Genomic DNA, 6,064 nt, shown 5'->3' on the forward strand with positions numbered 1-6,064 from the left:
CTCTCTGGTTGTGTGTCTGTCTGTGTGTCTTTCTCTGTGTGTGTCTCTCTGTGTGTGTGTCTCTGTGTTGTCTCTCTCTGTTTGTGTGTCTGTCTGTGTGTCTCTCTCTCTGTGTGTCTCTCTCTGTGTGTCTCTCTGTGTTGTGTCTATATTGTGTGTCTCTTTCTCTCTCTGTGTGTCTCTGTGTTGTCTCTCTCTGCTTGTGTGTCTGTCTGTGTGTCTATGTTGTGTCTCTCTGTGTTGTGTCTATGTGTGTGTCTCTCTCTGTGTGTCTCTGTGTTGTGTCTATGTTATGTGTATTTCTCTGTGTGTCTCTGTGTTGTCTCTCTCTGCTTGTGTGTCTGTCTGTGTGTCTATGTTTTGTCTCTCTCTCTGTGTCTCTCTGTGTTGTGTCTATGTTGTGTGTCTCTCTCTATGTGTCTCTGTGTTGTGTCTCTCTGCTTGTGTGTCTGTCTGTGTGTCTATGTTGTGTGTCTCTCTCTCTCTATGTGTCTCTGTGTTATCTCTCTCTGCTTGTGTGTCTGTCTGTGTGTCTCTCTGTGTGTGTCTCTCTCTGTGTCTCTCTGTTGTGTCTATGTTGTGTCTCTCTCTGTGTGTCTCTCTGTTGTCTCTCTCTCTGCTTGTGTCTGTCTGTGTGTCTATGTTGTGTGTCTCTGTGTGTCTCTGTGTGTCTCTGTGTTGTCTCTCCCCCTGCTTGTGTGTCTGTCTGTGTGTTTATGTTGTGTGTCTCTGTGTGTCTCTGTGTTGTCTCTCTCTCTGCTTGTGTGTCTGTCTGTGTGTCTATGTTGTGTGTGTGTGTCTCTCTGTGTGTCTCTGTGTGTCTATGTTGTGTGTCTCTCTGTGTGTCTCTGTGTTGTCTCTCTCTCTGCTTGTGTGTCTGTCTGTGTGTCTATGTTGTGCGCCTCTCTCTGTGTGTCTCTGTGTGTCTATGTTGTGTCTCTCTCTCTGTGTCTCTGTGTTGTCTCTCTCTGCTTGTGTGTCTGTCTGTGTGTCTATGTTGTGCGTATCTCTCTGTGTGTCTCTGTGTGTCTATGTTGTGTCTCTCTCTCTGTGTCTCTGTGTTGTCTCTCTCTGCTTGTGTGTCTGTCTGTGTGTCTCTCTCTGTGTGTCTCTCTCTCTGTGTGTCTCTCTGTGTTGTGTCTATGTTGTGTGTCACTCTCTGTGTATCTCTGTGTTGTCTCTCTCTGCTTGTGTGTCTCCGTGTCTGTGTCTTGTCTCTCTCTCTCAAATTTAGTTCGCCCTGATGACGGTTGCTTGTGTGTGCAATCGAAACGTCGTGTTCTACTATTTAATTTATTTTCTTTCTACGTGACTTTACCGAAAGAACCAAAGAGTAAGAGTTATATAGTTTATGCCGCCCGCTGTTCGGCACCCCGTGAGACTATTTCGCTCAACATCCCGGCAGCTTGAAACTTGAGGACTCCCCGCGCGTCAGCGAAACGTCGGACATCCGTGCCGAACATCAACCCAGGAAAACACAACAGAGAACCTCGTCCAATCACCGTGCGATCATCTTGCATCAGCCGCCAAGCTCGCTGGCGATGATGGCATGTGGCTTTACCACCCTTTCTGGCAAAAATATAGGAGGTGTTAATACGTTAAAACACCAAATCGACACCTATATTGCAAGGCACTAGCCACGCGTACTTGTGGTACAACGTGCAAACATATATCCCGTGATAATGTACAATATATGAAGTAACCCTATGTGTCCCGACGATTGGGACTGCAGGGCCCTGCATAGAGGATCGCAGAGCTTGGGCAATAGTTGGTAGCGCCGACTCGCCGACTCGTGGCTGCTGCTGCTGCTGCTCCCTTCCCGTTCGTCGTCTGTGGTTCCTCCTGGCACGTCTGAGTCATCCCTCCCTTTAATCTCTCTCTCTCTCGCTCTACAAATTATTCACCTTCTCGCTCTCCCTCGTACAAGTTGTAACTATTCATTGGCGGGAGGGCTGACGCACGCAACGAGACAACTCGCTCCACAGCAATGTCGTGGTGCAACAAAGGCACTCCCGAATGCCGGATCACTCTGAGTGATCTGCGCCGTCATACCCAGGGTACGCTGGGGCACGGCGCGTCACAGGGGGAGGGGGTGGGGTGAGGGGAGGTAGAAGGGAGGTGAAAGATAAAGGCGCAGCCCTGCAGTCTCCGCACACGCCGCTGCTTTGCGGAATACCCTTCACTCTAGGGGGCTCTGGAGATCCACCTCTCGATGGGTTATTTAGTCCACTCTTGCACGCTGCGCCAGTCGTCTCGCAAGAGGCGAGGCGGTAATCCATACTTTACCCCACCACGCGTGTGTATGTTGAACTTTACCCCCACCACACGTGTGTATGTTGAACTTTACCCCGACCACGCGTGTGTATGTTGAACTTTACCCCACCACACGTGTGTATGTTGAACTTTACCCCGACCACGCGTGTGTATGTTGAACTTTACCCCGACCACACGTGTGTATGTTGAACTTTACACCACCACACGTGTGTATGTTGAACTTTACCCCACCACACGTGTGTATGTTGAACTTTACCCCACCACACGTGTGTATGTTGAACTTTATCCCCACCACACGTGTGTATGTTGAACTTTACCCCACCACACGTGTGTATGTTGAACTTTACCCCGACCACACGTGTGTATGTTGAACTTTACTCCACCACGCGTGTGTATGTTGAACTTTACCCCCACCACGCGTGTGTATGTTGAACTTTACCCCACCACACAGTGTGTATGTTGAACTTTACCCCACCACACGTGTGTATGTTGAACTTTACCCCGACCACGCGTGTGTATGTTGAACTTTACCCCACCACACGTGTGTATGTTGAACTTTACCCCCACCACACGTGTGTATGTTGAACTTCTTTCGCTTTGTACGTAGCCAAACCGTGCTCGGCGGAGGTTTGGGGGGGTGGTGGAAGGACACGAAATTGAAGCAGTTCTAAAGAAGTTCATTTTCGATCTCGATTTTTTTTTTCCTTAAAAGCCGCGACATTCAAATCGACTAACTAAGTGTTGTGCAACACTTAGGTGGGCAGAGACCACGGGGAGGGCGGTTTCAATAAACCTTGGCCCGTTGTTTTCAACGTCCGCGCCAGGAATGTCGAATGGCGCCTGCGACCATCTGGTGGGTTGCAAGCGGAGGGTGCCCCTCCGACACAGCCGGGTGAAAGACCCAAACGCAGAGGACGCCCTGGGTTCGATCTTCCACGAAGTTGCTCATGGTCCACCCCAAGGCCGTAATTATAATATATATTGGGGGGGGGGGGGGGACACATCCCCCCCCCCCCATATTAAAATATGCTCAAAATGTCCCCTCCAATATATTTCAATGAAACAAGTTTTTGCTATGCTATGTAAATAAAACCAAACAATTTGCTCAACCTGGACTTGTCTTCATATAAATCAATTCATAGATTTCTGTTCATATGATTGTGGTTATGGTTGTTACTTTATTAATCCCTAATCTCTGCCATGACATACGATGAAACAAGAAATAGTTAAAAAGTAAAAACAGAGCAATGTAATACAATATACACGATTAGACATTATTGTAAAAAATAAATACAAAGTCCATCCCACGTGTTAGTGAATTTTCAAATATTTTAGGCAGGAAATTCGTTTTCAAATGTAGATATTTTTTTGGGTTGGGACCCCCAGACACCCTGGAAGATTTGGTCCCCCCCCCAAATGTTGACTCCATGGCTACGGCCTTGGTCCACCCTAAACCACATCAACTGCACAAACCATAGCAATAGATGCGGATACACCACGTTGTGAAAGACCCAATGCAGAAGACGCCCTGGGTTCGATCATCCATGAAGCTGCTCATGGTCCACCCCAAACCGCACCTATTGCACGAACCTTGTCAGCAGATGCGCATACCTAATGCACAAATAGAAAATAAAAACACCCCTTCAGTGTGCAGAATCAGAAATATTTATTCGTACTGGAGGAATCCGATGAGCTATGAAGCTCTTTTTCACAGTTGCGACTGTGGTCATCCAGAACATCACGAGTCAATGGCCCGACCCACAGCACGCGACGGAGACATCACAGCTATACACTCCGCTACTCCCGACGCGGTTATCTGGACTTGACCGCCCGAATGTGAAATTGTCGTAGTTGCTCTGCATCTACATCAGCAGCCGTACGAAAGAAGAATAAGAAGAAAGATACCACTGTGGCAACATGCGAAATTGTTAGGGGGCCTGGTTCAGATATCACTCGGCAATGGATGCGACCAGTGCTCCCGGATCGAACTCAGGTCACTGGGGGGGGTGGAGTTGTTCCGAACGCTGCGCCACATCCCAACAACGTCCAAAAGTTTGGTTTGTTAACTCTGTGGGATGGTGACATCACCACGTACTTTACAAGTCGGTTCGCGGCGGCTGCTTGTGTTTCGGGGAGCCAGGAGGCAGCAGGGGAAGTAGGGAGGAGGGAGCGAGGTGGGGGAGGGGGTTACCTGGGCGAGGAGGTGCACGGATACGTGAGTGGTCGCAGATTATGGGGAGTGTGCAATGATGAGATGGTGAGGATTGTCACCCACCCACCCACCACCGCCACCCCCCACCGCTCCCATGACACTCCCCAAGGCGCTGTAATTAATTGGGGGGTGGGGGGTGCGAAGAACAGCAAAGAGCACGCGAACTCCTCCTCCCTCCTCTTCCTGCGGGTAGGCCAGGCCAGCTCGCCAGGGCAAGACGCCGCAACGCGCTCACCTCAATCCGCGTTCTACTTCACAGCCCGGCGGCCAAATTTGAGGATGGTGATGAACGTAATTGAACGTAACATTTCAACTGGGAACGCCGCGGCCATCCCCGCCGCCGCACAGGATTCACGCGATAAAAAAACGTGTGTTTTTTTTTCTTTAACAGGTACGGCACACTGACCTATACAGCTCTTTTTCAGAAGCGACCTGGCCACACATGATAGCTCAATGAAGTGTTTTTATCACGTGGAAATGTGTAACAGCCAAACGCTATAAACGCATGACGTTGATTCTGAATGTGGAGGGAAAAACCGGAGGACCCCCGGATAAAAATCCACGCGACCACGGGTAGAGAGAGAGACACCGCAAACTCCAAATATACAGCAGCAGCAGCAGGCGTCAGGGTCGGGATCGAACCCACGACCTCCTGTATACCAGGCGGGGTAGTTAACATCTCATAGCCACCGTGATTATGATGAGAGAGAGAGAGACACTGCAAACTCCAAATATACAGCAGCAGGCGTCAGGGTCGGGATCGAACCCACGACCTCCTGTAGACCAGGCGAGGTAGTTAACATCTCATAGCCACCGTGATGATGAGAGAGACACCGCAAACTCCAAATATACAGCAGGCGTCAGGGTCGGGATCGAACCCATGACCTCCTGTATACCAGGCGAGGTAGTTAACATCTTATAGCCACCGTGATGATGATGAGAGAGAGAGAGACACCGCAAACTCCAAATATACAGCGGCAGGAGTCAGGGTCGGGATCGAACCCACGACCTCCTGCATACCAGGCGAGGTAGTTAACATCTTCTAGCCACCTCTGGCACCCTCTCTTTTGTTGCATGCAACTCCATTGTTACCAAAGGCGCCTCCCAACACCGAAGCGATCTGTCGCGCGACAAAATCGCTCATCTCGAAATGCGCGTGATTGAATCGCTATCTGCGACTGCTTTGTCCACGTCTGAGCGAGCAGTTGCGCAGCAAGGGAACGAAACAAAGCGTGTGGCGCTCAGGATCGTAGCGACCAACCGGAGGTCGCAAATGTCCATCACGTGACGACGAAACGCGTTGCTGCAGATCGCTCGCTTGAAAACTGAGTGCGCCTCTCTACTGCGAGCAAACCGGTTGCACAACCCGACTGGAAAGAGAGACCGCCAGATTTACAAAAGCGATGCAGTTCCATGCAACCAAGTCGCGCAGCTGATCGCTCTGGGCGAGGAATGTGCATTTACGTGTGCGTGTGTGTGTGTGGATCCCTCTCGCAACCAATCGCGCAATCAGTTGCTTACAGTAGAGAGTCAGATTCGGCTTCTCAACGGATCTGCTCGGCGGCGATTTGGAGCGAT

The sequence above is a fragment of the Petromyzon marinus genome, chromosome 63 (genome assembly GCF_048934315.1).
Source record: "Petromyzon marinus isolate PM22_M1 ecotype Great Lakes invasive population chromosome 63, UKy_Petmar_22M1.pri1.0, whole genome shotgun sequence".
Classification (NCBI taxonomy): Eukaryota; Metazoa; Chordata; class Hyperoartia; order Petromyzontiformes; family Petromyzontidae; genus Petromyzon; species Petromyzon marinus.